This window comes from Poeciliopsis prolifica, unplaced genomic scaffold (assembly GCF_027474105.1).
Source record: "Poeciliopsis prolifica strain line A6 unplaced genomic scaffold, Auburn_PproV2 SCAFFOLD039, whole genome shotgun sequence".
Classification (NCBI taxonomy): domain Eukaryota; kingdom Metazoa; phylum Chordata; class Actinopteri; order Cyprinodontiformes; family Poeciliidae; genus Poeciliopsis; species Poeciliopsis prolifica.
In genome coordinates, this window is record NW_026562414.1 from 4,263,607 (window position 1) to 4,287,139 (window position 23,533).

Below are 23,533 nucleotides of genomic sequence, written 5' to 3' on the forward strand. Positions count from 1 at the left end.
TATTATAAACAATACAAAAGAATAAATAAAAAGTATGTAAAGGTGAAACGAAACAATAAAAAAAATCCACGACTCAAAATTCCGACGTAGATTCTGCGCTTCTGCGAGCGGTTTCACAAAGTGGCAGAGGACCGGCGCGACCCTGTGGGTCGCTGGTTCGCGACCCGCCTTCGATACCTTGAGATAAACAATTTCAAATCTATGAACTACAATTACACGCTAAAATGCGAACCAAGCACACACCATTCACGAGTCTGTGAAAACTCGACCCCTTTTGCGTCATTTTAGCGTGAGGGGCGGGGCTCAAAGATCGGGCCCCGCCATTTGAGCTAATCCCCCATGATGCATTGCGGTCACACTGATATTTTTGGTCAGTGACTCCCATCATGTTCAAAACTTTACAATGTTAACGTTTTTTTTTGTTTTGTTCTTTTTTGTTTTTTAACTTTAAGGTTTTAACATTTTAAAAGTGTAATGTTTTAAAGTTTTAAAACTTGCCCCAAACACAGAGGCTACAACCTGCATTTGGTCCTCAGTTCTTCTCTTTCTTTTATTCTAATAATAATCCTAATTAATCTTCCTTATCCTTCTCACTCTGTGTTTCTTTATCTTCTTAAATAAGATAAATTTTTTTAGTCTTTTCCAAATTGTTTTTTTTGACCGTCAATGGAAGAAAGTTGTTAACATGAGGAAACGAGCACAATGTGAAGGTAATCATATTCTGACTTTTGGTCCATTTCTTTAGTTTTTAAAAGTTTTTCAGGCTCTAATAAAGTGTTTTAGGTTCTAGTAGCTGTTATTTTTGCAGTGGTTGAACAGGAAACTGGGAGGAGAAAGGAAGGAATGACATGCAGCAGATTCCCCAGGACTGGGTATTAAACCCAGGTTGACAAACAAAACCGATAAGTAACGTCCTAAACAAAACATAATTTGCAGTCTGACTATAAAAAACTGATTTAGGCACACGGTTACTTTTATCTTTGATAAAACCTGTTTTATCAAAGATAAAATAACTCTGGGCTTCTTTACGGTCCGGATTATTAAATTATGATTACAATTATCATCTAATTCCATGTACAGATTTAACTCTAATCTTAATTTAACTGGAACCTGAAAAAGTCCAAACGTGTTAAATCACGTTTTTTATGTTTGGCATGAAAAGAAAACCAGGATTTATTATCAAAGGTAAATGGACTGAACTTGCTAGTCATGCTGATACTCAAAGCGCTTCACACTGCAGTCACATTCACCCACACACACATTTACACCCACATGCAGGTCGCTGGGCAACTTGCCGCTAAATGCCCTGCCCAATGGCACCTCAACATGTGGCTGAGGAAGCTGAAATCGAACCGACAACCTTCTGGTCCATCTACCCACAGAGACACAGTCGTCCTAAAGACGCCACTGCATGATCCTTTTGCTAATCTTCTCTAAAATACAGGTTTAAACGCAGCATAACGAGCTACAATTCAGGGCAATTTAATGTGAAAAGGTCAACCAAAGGTCAAACCATGAAAGCACAAGTACAGTGAAAATAAACAGAAATCATTTCTATGAAAAGAGGAAATTTTAATCAACATGTTGCTATAAATATTTAGCTGAGTGTTGCAGTAATGAGCCTCTATCACTAAACCAGTGGAGGGAAAATGCCAATTAATTTTACAAGTTTAACAATAAAACTGAACATTGTTGGAGTTTATAAACTGTTTTGGGGACGATTTGCAGTGACCAACTGACCTGACCTGCATGTTTTAGGGGATGTGGGGGGAACCGGAGCGCCCGGGGAAAACCCACGCAAACACGGGGAGACCATGCAAACTCCACACAGATGGTCTCTGTGAAGACGCAGCGCTAACCGCTGCGCCACCGTGCTGCCCACCATTTTTCTGTTGGGTTGGGAGGATCTATTTTGTCAATCGGGGGAAAAACTCTTTTTAAAGACAAAGTTCTGTCTTTAAAACTTTGTTTTAAAATTTAAAGTTTTAAAACTTTGCTTTATAACTTTAAAGTTTTAAAACTTTAAAACTATAAAGTTTTAGAACTTTTAAAACTTTAAAGTTTTAAAACTTTAAAACTATAAAGTTTTAAAACTTTAAAACTATAAAGTTTTAAAACCATAAAATTTTATAACTTTAAAACTATAAAGTTTTAGATAAATACTAAATGAATCTCTTATCCTTCTCACTGTTTGTTTTTCTTTGACTTAAAACCAAGAAATTTTTTTATTCTTTTCCAGATAGTTTTTTTCGGTTTCTTTTTACCGTCTATATCCTGAAGATCACTTTCTTCTTGAGTCACGATTTCCTCAATGGTGTCAGAGTCCTTAGAACAACCTGGCTGTGGTTCTGGTTCTGGTTTTTGTTCTGGTTCTTGTTCTGGTTTTTGTTCTGGTTCTGGTTCTTGTTCTGGTTTTTGTTCTGGTTCTGGTTCTTGTTCTGGTTTTTGTTCTGGTTCTGGTTCTGGTTTTTGTTCTGGTTTTTGTTCTGGTTTTTGTTCTGGTTCTGGTTTTTGTTCTGGTTCTGGTTTTTGTTCTGGTTCTGGTTCTTGTTCTGGTTTTTGTTCTGGTTCTGGTTTTTGTTCTGGTTCTGGTTTTTGTTCTGGTTCTGGTTCTTGTTCTGGTTTTTGTTCTGGTTCTTGTTCTGGTTTTTGTTCTGGTTTTTGTTCTGGTTCTTGTTCTGGTTTTTGTTCTGGTTCTGGTTTTTGTTCTGGTTCTTGTTCTGGTTTTTGTTCTGGTTCTGGTTTTTGTTCTGGTTCTTGTTCTGGTTTTTGTTCTGGTTCTTGTTCTGGTTTTTGTTCTGGTTCTGGTTCTTGTTCTGGTTTTTGTTCTGGTTCTGGTTTTTGTTCTGGTTCTGGTTTTTGTTCTGGTTCTTGTTGTGGTTTTTGTTCTGGTTCTTGTTCTGGTTCTGGTTCTTGTTCTGGTTTTTGTTCTGGTTCTGGTTCTTGTTCTGGTTCTGGTTTTTGTTCTGGTTCTGGTTTTTGTTCTGGTTCTGGTTTTTGTTCTGGTTCTTGTTGTGGTTTTTGTTCTGGTTCTTGTTCTGGTTTTTGTTCTGGTTCTGGTTCTTGTTCTGGTTTTTGTTCTGGTTCTGGTTCTTGTTCTGGTTTTTCTTCTGGTTCTGGTTTTTGTGGTTCTGGTTTTGGTTCTGGTTCTGGTTTTTGTTCTGGTTCTTGTTCTGGTTCTTGTTCTTGTTCTGGTTCTTGTTCTGGTTCTGGTTCTTGTTCTGGTTCTTGTTCTGGTTCTGGTTCAGGTTGTCCAGGTTGTTCCTCGTCTGAATCCATGTTATCATTTGAATCATTAATCGGGTCAACATGGCCGACTGATGTTTCCTCTTCTTCTTGAGGACTCGCCGTGGTGGTTGACGGTAAATCGTTTGTAGACTCAACAATATTTTGCACAGAAAAACTTTTATGTTGGTTCGTTCGGCTGATTTTTTAAGTGAACTGATGTCTCTTTCATATCTGATGGAGAGGTCTTGATACAAAATGTTCACTTTTTTTACTTCTTCCATGACGTTGCTCAGTTTCTCCTGCAGGCATTTTATCTCAGCTTTTGATGTTTTTTGCAGGACAGTGTTTTTCATTTCCAGTATGTCGATGTGCTTCTTTTTCTCCTCTGTGTTCTCTAGGTATAATCTCCTGTCTTCTGTTATTTGCTTCTTCAAGATTTCTGCACCTTGTCTCTCGGCTTTAAGTTCGTCGGTCAGCTCCTTAATTTTTAAGAGTTTTTCTAAATGATCTTCTTTCTCTTGCCTTAGCTCCAGTTGGCATCGCTCCAGGTCTAGTTTCAGGATTGAGATTTCTTTCTCATGGACCAAAGTCAGATCATGATACGATTTTTTAGATTCCTCCAATTCTCTCTGCAAAAGTTGTTCTGATTCTTGCATTGACTCAAATTTTCCTATCATTTCTACCCTCATCATTTCCATCTCTGTTTTCACAATATCCAGTAATCGCTGCTTTTCACTAATCTTTTCCTCATAAAATGTTTGTGACTTGGTCTCTTCTCTGCTCTTTATCAAGTCAGCATTATATTTAGCATTGAGCTCCTGGAATGACCTCTGGAGCTCCTTCAGTTCTTCTTCCAATGCCTTATTTTTCTCTTTCTCTTCATGCAGTTCGTCCATAAATGCTTCAACAGTGTGAAAGCAGGAGACCCTCACTTGTTCATATTGTTGCTGTATTTGCTCCTTCTCCATATCTTTAATTTCAAGCTGAGCCTGAGAAGCTATCACATCAAATTTCAGGACTTCCACGTCTCTGAACTTCTGCAGGCTTTCCAGTTCGGCCTTCGCTCTGCAGGCCTGATCAAAATATCCGACTTTCAGTTCCTCCTGCTTCTTGAGTTGGAACTCCATTTCTTGGAGCTCTTCCTCCAGCTTCTCTCTCACTGCAATCCTTTTGGCCTTTTCTTTGTTCAAAAGGCCGTTCAGTCGATGGATCTCTCTTTCCATATCATCAGGGTTGGCAGTAGAGCTCCTGCCTTGGGGGTGTTGGTGGTTTCCCCTCCTTGGATTAAATCCCATCATCGTTGATCTTGCTCTTTGCTGAGACATTTTCTCAAACACTATCAATAAAATCGTCGATAAAATATCTTAAGGAGTTTGCGAGCGTCTGAACTGGTCAGTAGTATTGCGAGCAATGACAAATATGCAGAATTGTGTTACATACAATTCTGCAGTTGATGACATCACAGACGGCATCGCCAGTGACATCACAGAATCTTCCTTTGCTGGCGGTGTGACATCATTCCACCTCCAAATATCTTGTTTCAGTCAAAATAGTCCATGAGTCTCTTGTCTTATGTCAGGGACATCAAACTCATTTCCATTTGGGCCCAGATCAAAAATCTGAATGTTGTGCCAGGTTGCATTGATAAAAACCAATTCAATTGTTAAAATATCAATGAATAGGTGTTTCAGCATTCAATAAGTGATTAAAATAAAATAATATTGAACATCTTTTCACACTAATCAGTCCGTTTGTGATTGTTCAGACTTTTGCAGCACCACTGTTTGGAGATAAAAATGAACTAAAATAATCAAATGTATCTTTTAAGACTCCCAGTGATCTTGGGGTTTCCCAACAAGACAATGTTGACTGTTTTAACCTTTCACCTCTTCGCCTGCTTTGGTCACATGAGCTGCAGACTAGCAGACAAACTTTAATAAAACTTTCAATGGCGGGTAAAGTAGCAGGTTAATGGTGGTGAAACCAAAAACAACTCTGTCTCCACTGTTTGCTGAAAGAACATGGAAGATGGCGAGGAATATTTTAGCAGAGAGCATCCATCCTCACTTTTCATTAGTTTGAACCTCTGAGCTGATAAAGGTGTTATTGTTGCTCTGGCAACTAACAACATGCATTAGAAGTCATTTATTGATAGTACGATAATTATTCTTAACCAAATTAAATAACATTCACCTTAGCATGCTAAGTGTATTTCTCGATGCACAAATAGTTGATATTGTTCAGAGATTAAAGGTTTATTATTGTCATATCAGCCACTGGCCACCAGGGGCTCCCAAAGCGCCCCAGCCTGGCTCCAGGCTGTAAAGTGGCCGTGTGGTTCAAACCACTTCAGCAAATTGAAACCACAATTACAAAAGCTCTATAACATGGACGAAAGCACAACAACATTAACGAAAGCGTTTTTATATCACCAAGAACGTTCATGTTTTTTAAAAACACGTTAAAGCCAGAATAACTTCCGATTCAAAGTAAAAACGAGCCGCAGAGCAATCAGCGATTTCTTACGTCTCCCATTGGGACATACCTGATCCGTTTCATCAACGTTGAATTATTTAGGCATCGAACAGAAGCTAAAAACTAAACAATGTGGATGTGCCAAAACTTAATTCAGCTGACACAGTGCAGTGTGAAAGCGAACCACACTGTTGAAAATGTAATAAATGCATCAATAAATAGCCATATGTGCCAAATATACATAACAGTAATCAGTCAAAAGTGGCCAGGTTTAAAAATAGTCTATGGAGCTAGAGCCCAAAGATTAGTTAATTTTAGTTAAAAGAATATAGAGTGTGTTATTGATCCCTTGTCACTGTTTGGCAACTATGTCCGTAATTCGCCAGTAGGGGTCAGTATCGCTCCACCAATGACAAAGAGAAACTGAGTTCTGAACTGTACCTGTAAACTGAGCTATTTTGTGTTGCAGATCTGTAATCAAATCTATGTTGCGGCATCAACTGACCAATCTCTTCATTGTTTTCACTGAAACATATTGTTTATAATATGTACCAGGTTTTATGAAGTTGATAGTATAGAGTAGAAGTGATTATACATGTATATAGTAGTACAAACTTATGACAGTTTAAGCATGTAAGTGCACTTATGTTAGCTTTTGGGGTTGACCCTGCGAAGACTAGTCATAAAGTCCCAAATGGGTCAAAGTTCATGTGAAGAGTAGCATCTCACTCCAGCCCAGGGCAATTAAAAGCAGCACAACAAAACACATTCTGAAGCATGATGGGAGTGTAAATGTGTGCATGTGTGTGTATATTAAATAACCTGTTAACTATGAAGGAAAGAGAAAGTGAGAGACAATGGAAGAAAGTTGTTAACATGAGGAAACGAGCACAATGTGGAGGTAATTATATTCTGACTTTTGGTCCATTTGTTTAGTTTTTAAAAACTTTTTAGGCTCCAATAAAGTGTTTTAGGTTCTAGTAGCTGTTATTTTTGCAGTTGTTGAACAGGAAATTGGGAGGAGAAAGGAAGGAATGACATGCAGCAGATTCCCCAGGACTAGGAATTAAACCCAGGTTGACAAACAAAACCGATAAGTAACGTCCTAAACAAAACATAATTTGCAGTCTGACTACAAAACTGGTTAAAAAACTGATTTAGGCATTTCTCAGCCCGTTTTTCTTCTCTTTTATACAAGCAGACAGCAATAAGCTCAACAACACAAAAGCTTCATATTTATTACAAAGTATTTATCTAAGAATTGATTTCTTCCTGTAATGGAAATGATTTCTGATTAAGTTCTCTGTTTTCATACTTTCATGGATTGTTCTTGTTTTTTTCCTTTTCTACAGTTTTCATGTTGAATTGCACTTTTTTTTTGTTCAGTTTATCTTGAATTTGTTATTGTAAATAAAGACAAAGAGAAAGATCACACAGTAACTTTTATCTTTGATAAAACTTGTTTTATCAAAGATAAAACAACTCTAGGCTTCTTCACGGTCCAGATTATTAAATTATGATTACAATTATCATCTAATTCCATGTACAGATTTAACTCTAATCTTACTGGAACCTGAAAAAGTCCAAACGTGTTAAATCACGGTTTTTATGTTTGGTATGAAAAGTAGTGATGGTGAGATGAAGCTTCATGAGGCATTGAACCGCTTGATCCAACTGTTTCAGAAAGGGTTCATTTCTAGAAGCTTCATGTGCTCACGAAACCACCTACTGGCCAGGTGTATAATCACAGCCAGCTGTATCTCAACACGTGTGATGCATTGAATTTTTGTCTATTATTTCTCTTGGGAATGACGTCACAAAAGGTGTAGGACGAAATCATTTGTCTACATAAATTATGTACATACATATGTGTACAATAAAATATTGTTTGAATGTATTCTCTGTGTAATTTTTCTCCAAATAGCCGTGTCATGTGATATGGCATGTTGTGTAATAATGTTTATCTGTGAAAAATGGCTTCATCAGGCAGAGGACAGTGAAAGTGCTTGTGGAACAAGAGAGGGGGTGGTGAAGAGGCTAATGCTTGTGTAACTTGGATGATTTCATTCATTTTTATTAAGAAACAATTTCTCCACAGTTTTTGGTTTCAAATGATTCCTCGTTTTTGACACTACTTCTCCAGCCTTTGAAAAGAGACGCTCCTAAATCTCCGATCTCTCTCTCTCTCTCTCTTAAACACTCCAAACACCAAACTAACTGTCTCAGACTAAATAACCACAATCCAAACTCTGCTATCCAAACTATCAAACCTCTATCCACTCTCTCAACTGACCGCTGGAAAATGGAGGGAAAATGCCAATTAATTTTACAAGTTTAACAATAAAACTGAACATTGTTGGAGTTTATAAACTGTTTTGGGGACGATTTGCAGCGACCAACTGACCTGACCTGCATGTTTTAGGGGATGTGGGGGGAACCGGAGCGCCCGGGGAAAACCCACGCAAACACGGGGAGACCATGCAAACTCCACACAGATGGTCTCTGTGAAGACGCAGCGCTAACCGCTGCGCCACCGTGCTGCCCACCATTTTTCTGTTGGGTTGGGAAGATCTATTTTGTCAATCGGGGGAAAAACTGTCTTTTTAAAGACAAAGTCCTGTCTTTAAAACTTTGTTTTGAAATTTAAAGTTTTAAAACTTTAAAACTATAAAGTTTTAGAACTTTTAAAACTTTAAAACTATAAAGTTTTAGAACTTTTAAAACTTTAAAACTATAAAGTTTTAAAACCATAAAATTTTATAACTTTAAAACTATAAAGTTTTAGATAAATACCAAATGAATCTCTTATCCTTCTCACTGTTTGTTTTTCTTTGACTTAAAACCAAGAAATTTTTTTATTCTTTTCCAGATAGTTTTTTTCGGTTTCTTTTTACCATCTATATCCTGAAGATCACTTTCTTCTTGAGTCACGATTTCCTCTATGGTGTCAGAGTCCTTAGAACAACCTGGCTGTGGTTCTGGTTCTGGTCCTGGTCCTGGTCCTGGTCCTGGTTCTTGTTCTGGTTCTGGTTCTTGTTCTGGTTCTTGTTCTGATTCTGGTTCTGGTTCAGGTTCTTGTTCTGGTTTTTGTTCTGGTTCTGGTTCTTGTTCTGGTTTTTGTTCTGGTTCTCGTTCTGGTTCTGGCTCTGGTTCTGGTTCTGGATCTTGTTCTGGTTCTGGTCCTTGTTCTGGTTCTGATTCTGGATCTTGTTCTGGTTCTGGTTCTTGTTCTGATTCTGGTTCTGGTTCAGGTTCTTGTTCTGGTTTTTGTTCTGGTTCTCGTTCTGGTTCTGGTTCTTGTTCTTGTTCTGGTTCTGGCTCTGGTTCTGGATCTTGTTCTGGTCCTTGTTCTGGTTCTGGATCTTGTTCTGGTTCTTGTTCTGATTCTGGTTCAGGTTCTTGTTCTGGTTTTTGTTCTGGTTGTGGTTCTTGTTCTGGTTTTTGTTCTGGTTCTGGTTCTGGTTCTGGTTCAGGTTGTCCAGGTTGTTCCTCGTCTGAATCCATGTTATCATTTGAATCAATAATCGGGTCAACATGGCCGACTGATGTTTGCAGGACAGTGTTTTTCATTTCCAATATGTCGATGAGCTTCTTTTTCTCCTCTGTTCTCTAGGTATAATCTCCTGTCTTCTGTTATTTGCTTCTTCAAGATTTCTGCACTTTGTCTCTCAGCTTTAAGTTCGTCGGTCAGCTCCTTAATTTTTAAGAGTTTTTGTAAATGATCTTCTTTCTCTTGCCTTAGCTCCTCTTGGCATCGCTCCAGGTCTCGTTTCAGGATTGAGGTTTCTTTCTCATGGACCAAAGTCAGATCATGATACGATTTTTTAGATTCCTCCAATTCTCTCTGTAAAAGTTGTTCAGATTCTTGCATTGACTCAAATTTTCCTATCATTTCTACCTTCATCATTTCCATCTCTGTTTTCACAATATCCAGTAATCGCTGCTTCTCACTAATCTTTTCCTCATAAAATGTTTGTGACTTGGTCTCTTCTCTCCTCTTTATCAAGTCAGCGTTATATTTAGCATTGAGCTCCTGGAATGACCTCTGGAGCTCCTTCATTTCTTCTTCCAATGCCTTATTTTTCTCTTTCTCTTCATGCAGTTCGTCCATAAATGCTTCAACAGTGTGAAAGCAGGAGACCCTCACTTGTTCATATTTCTGCTGCATTTCCTCCTTCTCCATATCTTTGATTTCAATCTGAGCCTGAGAAGCTATCACATCAAATTTCAGGACTTCCACGTCTCTGAACTTCTGCAGGCTTTCCAGTTCGGCCTTCGCTCTGCAGGCCTGATCAAAATATCCGACTTTCAGTTCCTCCTGCTTCTTGAGTTGGAACTCCATTTCTTGGAGCTCTTCCTCCAGCTTCTCTCTCACTGCAATCCTTTTGGCCTTTTCTTTGTTCAAAAGGCCGTTCAGTCGATGGATCTCTTTTTCCAAATCATCAGGGTTGGCAGTAGAGCTCCTGCCTTGGGGGTGTTGGTGGTTTCCCCTCCTTGGATTAAATCCCATCATCGTTGATCTTGCTCTTTGCTGAGACATTTTCTCAAACACTATCAATGAAATCGTCGATAAAATATCTTAAAGAGTTTACGAGCGTCTGAACTGGTCAGTAGTATTGCGAGCAATGACAAATATGCAGAATTGTGTTACATACAATTCTGCAGTTGATGACATCACAGACGGCATCGCCAGTGACATCACAGAATCTTCCTTTGCTGGCGGTGTGACATCATTCCACCTCCAAATATCTTGTTTACAGTCAAAATAGTCCATGATTCTCTTGTCTTATGTCAGGGACATCAAACTCATTTCCATTTGGGCCCAGATCAAAAATCTGAATGTTGTGCCAGGTTGCATTGATAAAAACCAATTCAATTGTTAAAATATCAATGAATAGGTGTTTCAGCATTCAATAAGTGTTTAAAATAAAATAATATTGAACATCTTTTCACACTAATCAGTCCGTTTGTGATTGTTCAGACTTTTGCAGCACCACTGTTTGGAGATAAAAATGAACTAAAATAATCAAATGTATCTTTTAAGACTCCCAGTGATCTTGGGGTTTCCCAACAAGACAATGTTGACTGTTTTAACCTTTCACCTCTTCGCCTGCTTTGGTCACATGAGCTGCAGACTAGCAGACAAACTTTAATAAAACTTTCAATGGCGGGTAAGTAGCAGGTTAATGGTGGTGAAACCAAAAACAACTCTGTCTCCACTGTTTGCTGAAAGAACATGGAAGATGGCGAGGAATATTTTAGCAGAGAACATCCATCCTCACTTTTCATCAGTTTGAACCTCTGAGCTGATAAAGGTGTTATTGTTGCTCTGGCAACTAACAACATGCATTAGAAGTCATTTATTGATAGTACGATAATTATTCTTAACCAAATTAAATAACATTTACCTTAGCATGCTAAGTGTATTTCTCGATGCACAAATAGTTGATATTGTTCAGGGATTAAAGGTTTTTTATTGTCATATCAGCCACTGGCCACCAGGGGCTCCCAAAGCGCCCCAGCCTGGCTCCAGGCTGTACGGTGGCCCTGAGGTTCAAATTGAAACGACAATTACAAAAGCTCTATAACATGAACAGAAACACAATGACATTAATGAAAGCGTTTTTATATCACCAAGAACGTTCATGTTGTTAAAAAAACACATTAAAGCCAGAATAACTTCCGATTGAAAGTAAAAACGAGCCGCGGAGCAATGAGCGATTTCTTAGGTCTCCCACTGGGACATACCTGATCCTTTTCATTAACGTTGAATCATTCAGGCATCGAACAGAAACTAAACAATGTGGATGTGCCAAAACTTAATTCAGCTGAACAGAATCAAAATCAAAATTCTTTTTTTTTTTACCTAAAGAGGAACGATCTCGAAATTATGCAGGAAGAATATGAATGTGAATTTAAAGAAATACAGCAGATTAAAAATTGTAGTTCACTAAAAACTATTTAACGGTTCAAATTAAATGTTTATTTCAATATATAAAGTGCAGCTGTAGTAATCAGTTATTGTTTTTACAATAATTTGTAGATTTACGTCACGATTAAACCTCCATTTTCAGAACAGAACCAACAACCTAAATACTCTTTTTATGCTGTTGTTGCAAATGGAAAAAGAATTGATTAATGAAAGTTAAATAGATATGGTTTTCTTTTTCTGTGAAACTTAATAAATAAATGTAGCTGCCATTGAAGTCTAAAAACCAGACCAGCCAAGTTTAGCATTAGACAAATTTGTTCTTCTAATGAGGTTTGAAAAGGACAAAATGTTTCATTACAACTGGATTCTTTACTGTCCACTGATGATTGGCCTGCACTTTAAAACATTTTAACTGATTCAACTGGAATTTAAGACAATTTATATGATTTGTGTTCCGTCTCTAAAGGCCATATTATTTGTTTCAAACATTTTTCTTTGTCAACACTGTAAAACGTAAGAAGTTCACTTTACATAAAAAAAGTTAGGACTAAACAATGTCCTAACTGTCCAATTGCCTCAAAATCTCCAAATAAAGTAGCTCATTCTTTTTAAGGTGTTATTGCTATAAATAACTATGTTTACACCACTCAGATAATGGCAGTAAACTTGAGTGCAGTTAACTCAAAATCATTAGTAAGGTTGACTATAAAATGTCAATTATGGCTACTACAATTTGTGAGTTATGTCAATTAAGCAGTACTCATAAAAATAAGTTATGTTTACACATTTAAGCGTTCACATTACTTGAAAAATATCAGGAAACCGATTGCCTTGATATGTTCAAGTAAGAAGAACCAAAAGTGTTAAGTTATTGAAACAAAGAGCCAACAGACAACAGTTTCAATGGAAACAAATGTTTAATATTTCATCAGTGCATCATGTAAGAAGTACAGTAGCACTAATTCAGGCTGAGTGAAAGAACAGTAACTAAAACTAAAGCTATCAAAGTCACATAAGGAGCAGAATTAAGTGGGACATACTGCAGTGTGGAATTATAAAAATGTAATAAAGATGACCTACAAACCATGTCTTGAAGTCTGTATTCTCATCTCCAAGGATCACAGGAAGGCCACGGAGCACTGCCGTTCGCTTCGAGGTAATATCTTCACTCTGAAAAATCATATCAAACACACATCACACACGGTAAAGAAGAATCAATTAACAGCTCTGCATACACAGTGGGGTTGTGTATTTTGTTCCCAACATGATAATAAAATAATGACTTTGTATCTGAGAAACTCACCTGGGGTCTGACTTGTTGCAGATACATCTGAAGTTTCTGGCCAACACTTCCCCCTTGCTCTTGAAAATCTCAAAGACGTGAGGGGTGTATTTGTCAAGTTCTGTGAAACATTTTGAATCCAGGTTTTTGCTCGACAAGCGACAGAACCCTGCCAGAATCTGAAAGGAACGTATGACAAATTAATATTTAACATATAGAGATGTTGGACCTCTCATGACTACTTTCACTAGCAGGACACTGAAACTAATTCTGTAAGTTAACTAGAGACAAGAGATATTGCAACATATTTTGCTATCTCTGTTGGGCATGCGCCCATAAAAGACCACTCCTTTTTTTAAATATTAATAATAGGCTACCACTTATAGTGAACTTCACAAGGAACAAAGAAACAAGCCTTTCAGTGTGGTCGAAAGTTAGTATTGAAACTCATGACTCCAAGTTCGGGTTACTTGGTGCTGATGAGTATGAAAGGCTTTTTTTAATCCCGCCAACATCTTTATCCTCATCCTTTTTCCTTTTTTTTTTTTGTTTTGCCACTAAATAAACATATTTTCGATTAACGTTTATCCCAGGCATCGCTAAATCATTACACATAAAGTTAACCTCAAAACCTGGACTTACGGATGAATTATACGGCCGAGATAAAAATATAAGTTTGCTAAAAACCAGTGGAACTTACCGACAAAACTTAGCTGCAGCAACCGCCGTCTTGTTGACAGTTTGGCGGTTCTTTCAAACACGTCACTCGTCAGTGGCCAACTGCGCATGTGCGTTCAACGAGAGCTGCCGAATGATGCCGAGTTTTCTGCTGGTTATGCAGATGCGTCTTGCTCACTCATAACTCCAAGTTCGGGTTACTTGGTGCTGATGAGTTTGATAACTTGCCTCAGTAGAAAGTTGTCTTTGCTAAGTTTAGGTTAGTATAGTCAACAGAGTAAGCTAGAATGAGTTAAGGTCACTTTTCTTTTAGAGTAAGATATTACATTTTACAGTGCAGATCCTCTTTAAAACAGAAACTTTTTTTTCACTTTTCTGGAGCTTTTTTTTTTCAACATCCATTTTCGTTCTGTATCCGTGAAATTATCAACTGAAGAATAATCCCACACACAGAAATCAATCTACAGCAAAATAGCTCAGAAAGTGAAGAATCAAAGTGCTTTGATGGCCTAATCAAAGTGCTTTGATGGCCTAATCAAAGTCCAGAACTCACCGTGATTTAAACACTGTGGTGCGAATAAAAATAAACTAAGTTATTTCTGCTGAAAATGATTAAATATTTTTCAGTTTGGCTTCATGTTAGTTTAGTAAATTGTGATATTGTAGACCCTGTCACACTGACATCATGAATTGATTACTTTCCTAAAACTAATAAATCCACAAGTTTAATAATGATAGTAAAAGATGGCAGCAGCTTTAAGCGTAACCTTATAGTCTATTTTAGGGCAGTGGAGTAGAAATAAAAAAGTGTAAAACAGTGAATGTTCAGTTCAGACTCTAATGTATAGAAGCCCTTTTCCGCCACTCTGTTAATAAAATAAAATAAAATTATCTCATTATAATGAGATAGTATCTCAAAATAATGAGATAGTATCTCAAAAATAATGAGATATCTCAATATAATGAGATAGTATCTCAAAATAATGAGATAGTATCTCAATAATGAGATAGTATCTCAAAATAATGAGATAGTATCTCAATATAATGAGATAGTATCTCAAAATAATGAGATGGTATCTCATTATAATGAGATACTATCTCATTATAATGAGATACTATCTCATTATAATGAGATAGTATCTCATTATAATGAGATAGTATGTCAAAATAATGAGATAGTATAATAGTACAATAATGTGAGGATCACTATTAGTCTTATATGCTTCGAGCCAGATCATTTTCCTTGAAAAGTCATCTATGCATCCATTAATACATATCCCATAAGGCTTTAATTTATCATACCCATCGATGTGCTAGACATAGTTTGGTCCCCGACTGAAATATAAGAGTCGTCTCAAGCGATTTTGTGCACGCAGGTCAACCCCGTTGGGATCCAATAGGCGCATCAAAAGACGTAATGTTTCCCTGTCTGTGACTATGCCAGCCATCCAACATTTCTGGTGCATACACCTGTAGCCGTGCTGTCTCCCAGATGCTCAATAAAAGAGGCCACTTCTGCAACATCTGTCTTATTTTTTTTACGCCAAAGGCGATTCTTTTGCAGTCTTCTCTCCAGTGTCCGGAGACTTAATTTGACATTATGGGTTTCTTCCAAAACTCGCAAAATTTCAAGATTAGTAAAACCACTTCTGAAGTATTGTTCAGTGATGTTATCAATATCCATTTCTTTCTATCAAGCTGAACATATTTCAAACTATAGGGCCAACTCAAGTTATCTCATTATAATGAGATACTATCTCATTATAATGAGATACGATCTCATTATAATGAGATACTATCTCATTATTTTTGAAATACTATCTCATTATTTTGAAATACTATCTCATTATTTTGAGATACTTTCTCATTATTATGAGATTATTTTATTTTATTTTTTTAACAGAGTGGCGGAAATGGGCTTCCATACTAATGCTCTAATGCTGAGGTGACTTATTGTCACCTCAGCAGCAAAAGACAAATGTCGTTATGTTCTCCCAATGTGTGAATGTGATTGATTGTAGGTTCCACAGCAAAACTACACAAATAACTTGGAAGTAGCAACAGCTTCGGATGAAAAAAAAACATAAATAAACATGTATAAATAGAGAGCATAAATGTGATTTTGAAGGAACACAGAAAAAAAAATTATTTTGCAAGTATTTTTAATGTAGTTTCTAATGCAAATACCCTTCTACACTTAAAATAAGATGAACTAAGTAAGTTCTCATCAAGTTCTCATAGAAACTTGTTTTAAGTCAATAATTCCTTAATACAGATGAAAAAGAACTAGTCATATTAGCAGATTATTTCACTTATAACATGAAAAAATATCGTGTCATAAGGGAAATAGTCCCATTTGTACTAAGGAATAATTGACCTAAAACAAGCTCCTATTGCTGAAAAGTTGCTTGACAGCTAGTTTTGTTTTATTTCAGGTTTACTAAGATATTTGCCGTAGAAATTAGAACAAAATTGCTTCGTAAGATTTTGTGTCTTAACAGTGAAATAAGGGTTTTAAATGTTTTTTTACAGACAAATATTTGAAGTTTTCTTTGGATTTTCATTCCACTCCAAATAAAATCCACTGTTTAATCTAAAGTTGCAGCTAATGATTATTTCAATAATCAATTAATCTGATTAATCATTATAAATTAAACTTTTCTTTTTATTTTCCAGGAATTATACATCACTGATGAAGAGTGAAAACATGAAAACTAATGAGGTAAGAAATGAAAATGTCACAAATTCTCTGCAATAATAAACTTCTGCTGTAAAGCAGTAGATATTCCGTTAGAAAAACAATTTTTTGCCTACAGAATATGTATTTTACTTCTCTGCAGGATGGCTATGACTCGGACGACTTCATGTGACGCCTGAAAATACAACAGGAAGCTCGGGAAGCTCCCCTGCTGCCATCGCTTTACAGACTTTGAATGAACAAAAATAAAAAAATAAACAAGTCCATTCTGCTTGAGAGCACTTGGAGCAGAAATGACTCAGTTCTCACGACTCAGGAGCCATTTTCAGACTTAAAGGAAGACGGGAGTCGTCTGTGGTGAAGGATACCCAGTCAGCAGATTCAGTTTTTACAGCTATACTAATGATGGCGTCTTTTGTTTCAGTCACTCACTTCTACAGCATTTTGTTGAAGCTGCTCTTGCTTCCTTGCTCAATATGCCAATTTTGTCTGCATGTCAGATTTTAATAAACAGAATTCATTGTATAAATTGAAACGCTATTGCTTGGTAATTTCATTGTAGAGTAATCTGTCAGTCGAAAAATTAATTCTGAAGTAAAAGATTTACTGTTGGACTAATTTATCTCTCCAAATGAAATAACCCGTATAGGCGGACAAAAAAATCCATCCATTTATTGATTAAAAACATATTGGTGTAATCATGTTACAACACAAAGTGCATTTGTATTTTTCTTTCTTTTTGCGGGGGTAGACAAGATCAAATATGAAAAATGCACGCAACGTCAACTAGATAAACTGGAATCTGTCACACACTCAACAATTGCAAAGAAAAATAAAAGATTTCTAGAAAAAATGATCCAAGCTCTTCGTCGTCAACGGAGTTTAAAGGTCCAGGAGGTGGACGGTGATTGGTCAAAAGTAAGCCACCAGCACGCCATGATTGGACCACCTGGAAATGAAGCGCACATCAATTGGCTAGTTGGGGGCTTACTTTGGGTTTATTTTGCTGAAACAGGCAGTGACGGAGCAATGCATCATGGGGGATTAGCTCAAATGGTAGAGCGCTCGCTTAGCATGCGAGAGGTAGCGGGATCGATGCCCGCATCCTCCAATTTTTCTTCACAAGAGCTGTTTTTTTTCTAACCGATCTTCCGATAAATGCCCCTTACCTGTAATCCAACAATGCACAACAAAATATGAAAGGTAATACGAGTGAAAGACAGAAGACGATACGAGCTTCGATTCCTTCGACTACCTCTTTGGGAGGTAAGGAGACTAGACCAGGGATTATGTGGTAATGTTTTGTTTTTGCAGTGAAATGACAAAAATGTTTGCTGCTCAAATGTTTAATTTGAAAACGGCCAATCGGTGCGCGATCCATGTTCAGGCGAGCCAAACACATCCCGAGCTGGTGGGCTTACTTTGGCTTACTTTTGACTAATTACCTTCCACCATCTTATTTCCTTCTCTTAAATATGCCAGTATTATAACTTTCACTCGTATTACTGTTAATATATTATTGTGCATTGTTTAATTACAGGTAAAGCGCATCATTTTAGTTGAATGCACTGCGGTTTTCCCGTCATGAAGCGTTTATTGCCACGGATTTCATGCGGATTTGAAGGAATTACTGGCGAGTGTAGAGAAGTGTCGCTATTTTGACTAATTTTAATAAATGAAAAGTGCAAAAAAATTAGTCATTGAGTATTTAGCACCGACAAATGTCGTTATGTTCTCCCTACCAATGTGTGAATGTGATTGATTGATTGTAGGTTCCACAGCAAAACTACACAACTAGCTTGGGAGTATTTTTTTTAACAGTTTCGGATGAAAAAAGTCAACAAACATCAATGAAAATGCAGGTAAACGAAAAAATAAAGACAAAAACAAAAAACGAAAAGCTGGAGGATGCGGGCATCGATCCCGCTACCTCTCGCATGCTAAGCGAGCGCTCTACCATTTGAGCTAATCCCCATGATGCATTGCGATCACACTGATGTCATTTTTTTCGGTCAGTGACTCCATCATGCTTCAGAATGTGTTTTGTTGTGCTGCTTTTAATTGCCCTGGGCTGGAGTGAGATGCTACTCTTCACATGAACTTTGACCCATTTGGGACTTTATGACTAGTCTTCGCAGGGTCAACCCCAAAAGCTAACATAAGTGCACTTACATGCTTAAACTGTCATAAGTTTGTACTACTATATACATGTATAATCACTTCTACTCTATACTATCAACTTCATAAAACCTGGTACATATATAAACAATATGTTTCAGTGAAAACAATGAAGAGATTGGTCAGTTGATGCCGCAACATAGATTTGATTACAGATCTGCAACACAAAATAGCTCACTTTACAGGTACAGTTCAGAACTCAGTTTCTCTTTGTCATTGGTGGAGCGATACTGACCCCTACTGGCGAATTACGGACATAGTTGCCAAACAGTGACAAGGGATCAATAAACATACTCTATATTCTTTTAACTAAAATTAACTAATCTTTGGGCTTTAGCTCCATAGACTATTTTTAAACCTGGCCACTTTTGACTGATTACTGTTATGTATATTTGGCACATATGGCTATTTATTGATGCATTTATTACATTTTCAACGGTGTGGTTCACTTTCACACTGCACTGTATCAGCTGAATTAAGTTTTGGCACATCCACATTGTTTAGTTTTTAGCTTCTGTTCGATGCCTAAATAATTCAACGTTGATGAAACGGATCAGGTATGTCCCAATGGAGACGTAAGAAATCGCTGATTGCTCTGCGGCTCGTTTTTACTTTGAATCGGAAGTTATTCTGGCTTTAACGTGTTTTTAAAACATGAACGTTCTTGGTGATAAAAACGCTTTCGTTAATGTTGTTGTGCTTTCGTCCATGTTATAGAGCTTTTGTAATTGTGGTTTCAATTTGCTGAAGTGGTTTGAACCACACGGCCACTTTACAGCCTGGAGCCAGGCTGGGGCGCTTTGGGAGCCCCTGGTGGCCAGTGGCTGATATGACAATAATAAACCTTTAATCTCTGAACAATATCAACTATTTGTGCATCGAGAAATACACTTAGAATACTAAGGTAAATGTTATTAATTTGGTTAAGAATAATTATCGTACTATCAATAAATGACTTCTAATGCATGTGTTAGTTGCCAGAGCAACAAAAACACCTTTATCAGCTCAGAGGTTCAAACTGATGAAAAGTGAGGATGGATGCTCTACTAAAATATTCCTCGCCATCTTTCATGTTCTTTCAGCAAACAGTGGAGACAGAGTTGTTTTTGGTTTCACCACCATTAACCTGCTACTTTACCCGTCATTGAAAGTTTTATTAAAGTTTGTCTGCTAGTCTGCAGCTCATGTGACCAAAGCAGGCGAAGAGGTGAAAGGTTAAAACAGTCAACAATGTCTTGTTGGGAAACTCCAAGATCACTGGGAGTCTTAAAGATACATTTGATTATTTTAGTTCATTTTTATCTCCAAAGAGTGATGCTGCAAAAGTCTGAACAATCACAAACGGACTGATAGTGTGAAAAGATGTTCAATATTTTATTTTAAACACTTATTGAATGCTGAAACACCTATTCATTGATATTTTAACAATTGAATTGGTTTTTTATCAATGCAACTGGCACAAACATTCAGATTTGATCTGGGCCCAAATGGAAATGAGTTTGATGTCCCTGACATAAGACAAGAGAATCATGGACTATTTTGACTGTAAAAAAAGATATTTGGAGGTGGAATGATGTCACACCGCCAGCAAAGGGAGATTCTGTGATGTCACTGGCGATGCCGTCTGTGATGTCATCAACTGCAGAATGTATGTAACACAATTCTGCATATTTGTCATTGCTCGCAATACTACGACCAGTTCAGACGCTCGCAAACTCTTTGAGATATTTTATTGACGATTTCATTGATAGTGTTTGAGAAAATGTCTCAGCAAACAGCAAGATCAACGATGATGGGATTTATCCAAGGAGGGGAAACCACCAACCCCCAAGGCAGGAGCTCTACTGCCAACCCTGATGATATGGAAAAAGAGATCTATCGACTGAATGGCCTTTTGAACAAAGAAAAGGCCGAAAGGATTGCAGTGAGAGAGAAGCTGGAGGAAGAGCTCCAAGAAATGGAGTTTCAACTCAAGAAGCAGGAGGAACTGAAAGTCGGCTATTTTGATCAGGCCTGCAGAGCGAAGGCCGAACTGGAAAGCCTGCAGAAGTTCAGAGACGTGGAAGTCCTGAAATTTGATGTGATAGCTTCTCAGGCTCAGCTTGAAATTAAGATATGAGAAAGAGGAAATTCAGCAGAAATACGAACAAGTGAGGGTCTCCTGCTTTCACACTGTTGAAGCATTTATGGACGAACTGCATGAAGAGAAAGAGAAAAATAAGGCATTGGAAGAAGAACTGAAGGAGCTCCAGAGGTCATTCCAGGAGCTCAATGCTAAATATAACGCTGACTTGATAAAGAGCAGAGAAGAGACCAAGTCACAAACATTTTATGAGGAAAAGATTAGTGAGAAGCAGCGATTATTGGATATTGTGAAAACAGAGATGGAAATGATGAAGGTAGAAATGATAGGAAAAATTGAGTCAATGCAAGAATCTGAACAACTTTTACAGAGAGAATTGGAGGAATCTAAAAAATCTTATCATGATCTGACTTTGGTCCATGAGAAAGAAATCGCAATCCTGAAACTAGACCTGGAGCGATGCCAACTGGAGCTAAGGCAAGAGAAAGAAGATCATTTACAAAAACTCTTAAAAATTAAGGAGCTGACCGACGAACTTAAAGCCGAGAGACAAGGTGCAGAAATCTTGAAGAAGCAAATAACAGAAGACAGGAGATTATACCTAGAGAACACAGAGGAGAAAAAGAAGCTCATCGACATATTGGAAATGAAAAACACTGTCCTGCAAACATCAGTCGGCCATGTTGACCCGATTATTGATTCAAATGATAACATGGATTCAGACGAGGAACAACCTGGACAACCTGAACCACAACCAGAACAAGAACCAGAACCAGAACAAGAACCAGAACCAGAACAAAAACCAGAACAAGAATCAGAACCAGAACAAGAACCAGAACCAGAACAAAAACCAGAACCAGAACAAGGACCAGAACCAGAACAAGATCCAGAACCAGAACCAGAACCAGAACAAGAACCAGAACAAGAACCAAAACCAGAACCAGAACCAGAACCAGAACCAGAACCAGAACCAGAACAAGAACCAGAACAAGAACAAAAACCAGAACCAGAACAAAAACCAGAACCAGAACAAGAACCAGAACAAAAACCAGAACAAGAACCAGAACAAGAACCAGAACCAGAACCAGAACAAGAACCAGAACCAGAACAAGAACCAGAACCAGAACAAGAACCAGAACCAGAACCAGAACCAGAACCAGAACCAGAACCAGAACAAGAACCAGAACAAGAACCAAAACCAGAACCAGAACCAGAACCAGAACCAGAACCAGAACCAGAACAAGAACCAGAACCAGGACCAGGACCAGAACCAGAACCAAAACCAGAACGAGAACGAGAACCAGAACCAGAACAAGAACCAGAACCAGGACCAGGACCAGGACCAGAACCAGAACCACAGCCAGGTTGTTCTAAGGACTCTGACACCATTGAGGAAATCGTGACTCAAGAAGAAAGTGATCTTCAGGATATAGACGGTAAAAAGAAACCGAAAAAAACTATCTGGAAAAGAATAAAAAAATTTCTTGGTTTTAAGTCAAAGAAAAACAAACAGTGAGAAGGATAAGAGATTCATTTGGTATTTATCAAAAACTTTATAGTTTTAAAGTTTTAAAATTTTATGGTTTTAAAACTTTATAGTTTTAAAGTTTTAAAAGTTCTAAAACTTTATAGTTTTAAAGTTTTAAAAGTTCTAAAACTTTATAGTTTTAAAGTTTTAAAACTTTAAATTTCAAAACAAAGTTTTAAAGACAGGACTTTGTCTTTAAAAAGACAGTTTTTCCCCCGATTGACAAAATAGATCCTCCCAACCCAACAGAAAAATGGTGGGCAGCACGGTGGCGCAGCGGTTAGCGCTGCGTCTTCACAGAGACCATCTGTGTGGAGTTTGCATGGTCTCCCCGTGTTTGCGTGGGTTTTCCCCGGGCGCTCCGGTTCCCCCCACATCCCCTAAAACATGCAGGTCAGGTCAGTTGGTCGCTGCAAATCGTCCCCAAAACAGTTTATAAACTCCAACAATGTTCAGTTTTATTGTTAAACTTGTAAAATTAATTGGCATTTTCCCTCCATTTTCCAGCGGTCAGTTGAGAGAGTGGATAGAGGTTTGATAGTTTGGATAGCAGAGTTTGGATTGTGGCTATTTAGTCTGAGACAGTTAGTTTGGAGTTTGGAGAGTTTAGGAGAGAGAGAGAGATCGGAGATTTAGGAGTGTGTCTTTTCAAAGGCTGGAGAAGTAGTGTCAAAAACGAGGAATCATTTGAAACCAAAACTGTGGAGAAATTGTTTCTTAATAAAAATGCATGAAATCATCCAAGTTACACAAGCATTAGCCTCTTTACTGCCCCCTCCCTTGTTCCACAAGCACTTTCACTGTCCTCTGCCTGATGAAGCCATTTTTCACAGATAAACATTATTACACAACATGCCATATCACATGACACGACTATTTGGAGAAAAATTACACAGAGAGAATACATTCAAACAATATTTTATTGTACACATATGTATGTACATAATTTATGTAGACAAATGATTTTGTCCTACACCTTTTGTGACGTCATTCCCAAGAGAAATAATAGACAAAAATTCAATGCATCACACGTGTTGAGATACAGCTGGCTGTGATTATACACCTGGCCAGTAGGTGGTTTCGTGAGCACATGAAGCTTCTAGAAATGAACCCTTTCTGAACCAGTTGGATCAAGTGGTTCAATGCCTCATGAGGCTTCATCTCACCATCACTAGTTTTCATACCAAACATAAAAAACGTGATTTAACACGTTTGGACTTTTTCAGGTTCCAGTTAAATCAGTGCTTCTCAAATAGTGGGGCGGGCCCCCTTTGGGGGGCGCGGTGCGATACCTGGGGAACAGGCTTTTTTTTGGTATAAAGTATAAAGTGTAATTGCGCACAGTAGGCGGCAGTGGCGCTCTCATTGTTACTTCTGTCACGTTTGCGACAGTGCAACATTTTACGACTTACAAGACAACAGGTTTGCCTTGGTTAGCAGTGTTAAGTCAA

General features: G+C 37.7%; 1 long non-coding RNA gene and 1 other non-coding gene across 2 annotated transcripts; one reads left to right on the top strand and one right to left on the bottom strand.

The window, feature by feature from the left end:
- Positions 1-12,690: 12,690 nt before the first annotated feature.
- On the bottom strand, positions 12,691-13,676 carry LOC129375349 (uncharacterized). Its single transcript, XR_008607620.1, has 3 exons — positions 13,618-13,676; positions 12,939-13,096; positions 12,691-12,805 (listed from the first exon to the last, which is right to left on the bottom strand). It is a non-coding gene; the product is annotated as an uncharacterized LOC129375349 (long non-coding RNA).
- Positions 13,677-17,331: 3,655 nt separating this feature from the next.
- On the top strand, positions 17,332-17,404 carry trnaa-agc (transfer RNA alanine (anticodon AGC)). The gene has a single exon. It is a non-coding gene; the product is annotated as a tRNA-Ala (tRNA).
- Positions 17,405-23,533: the final 6,129 nt, after the last annotated feature.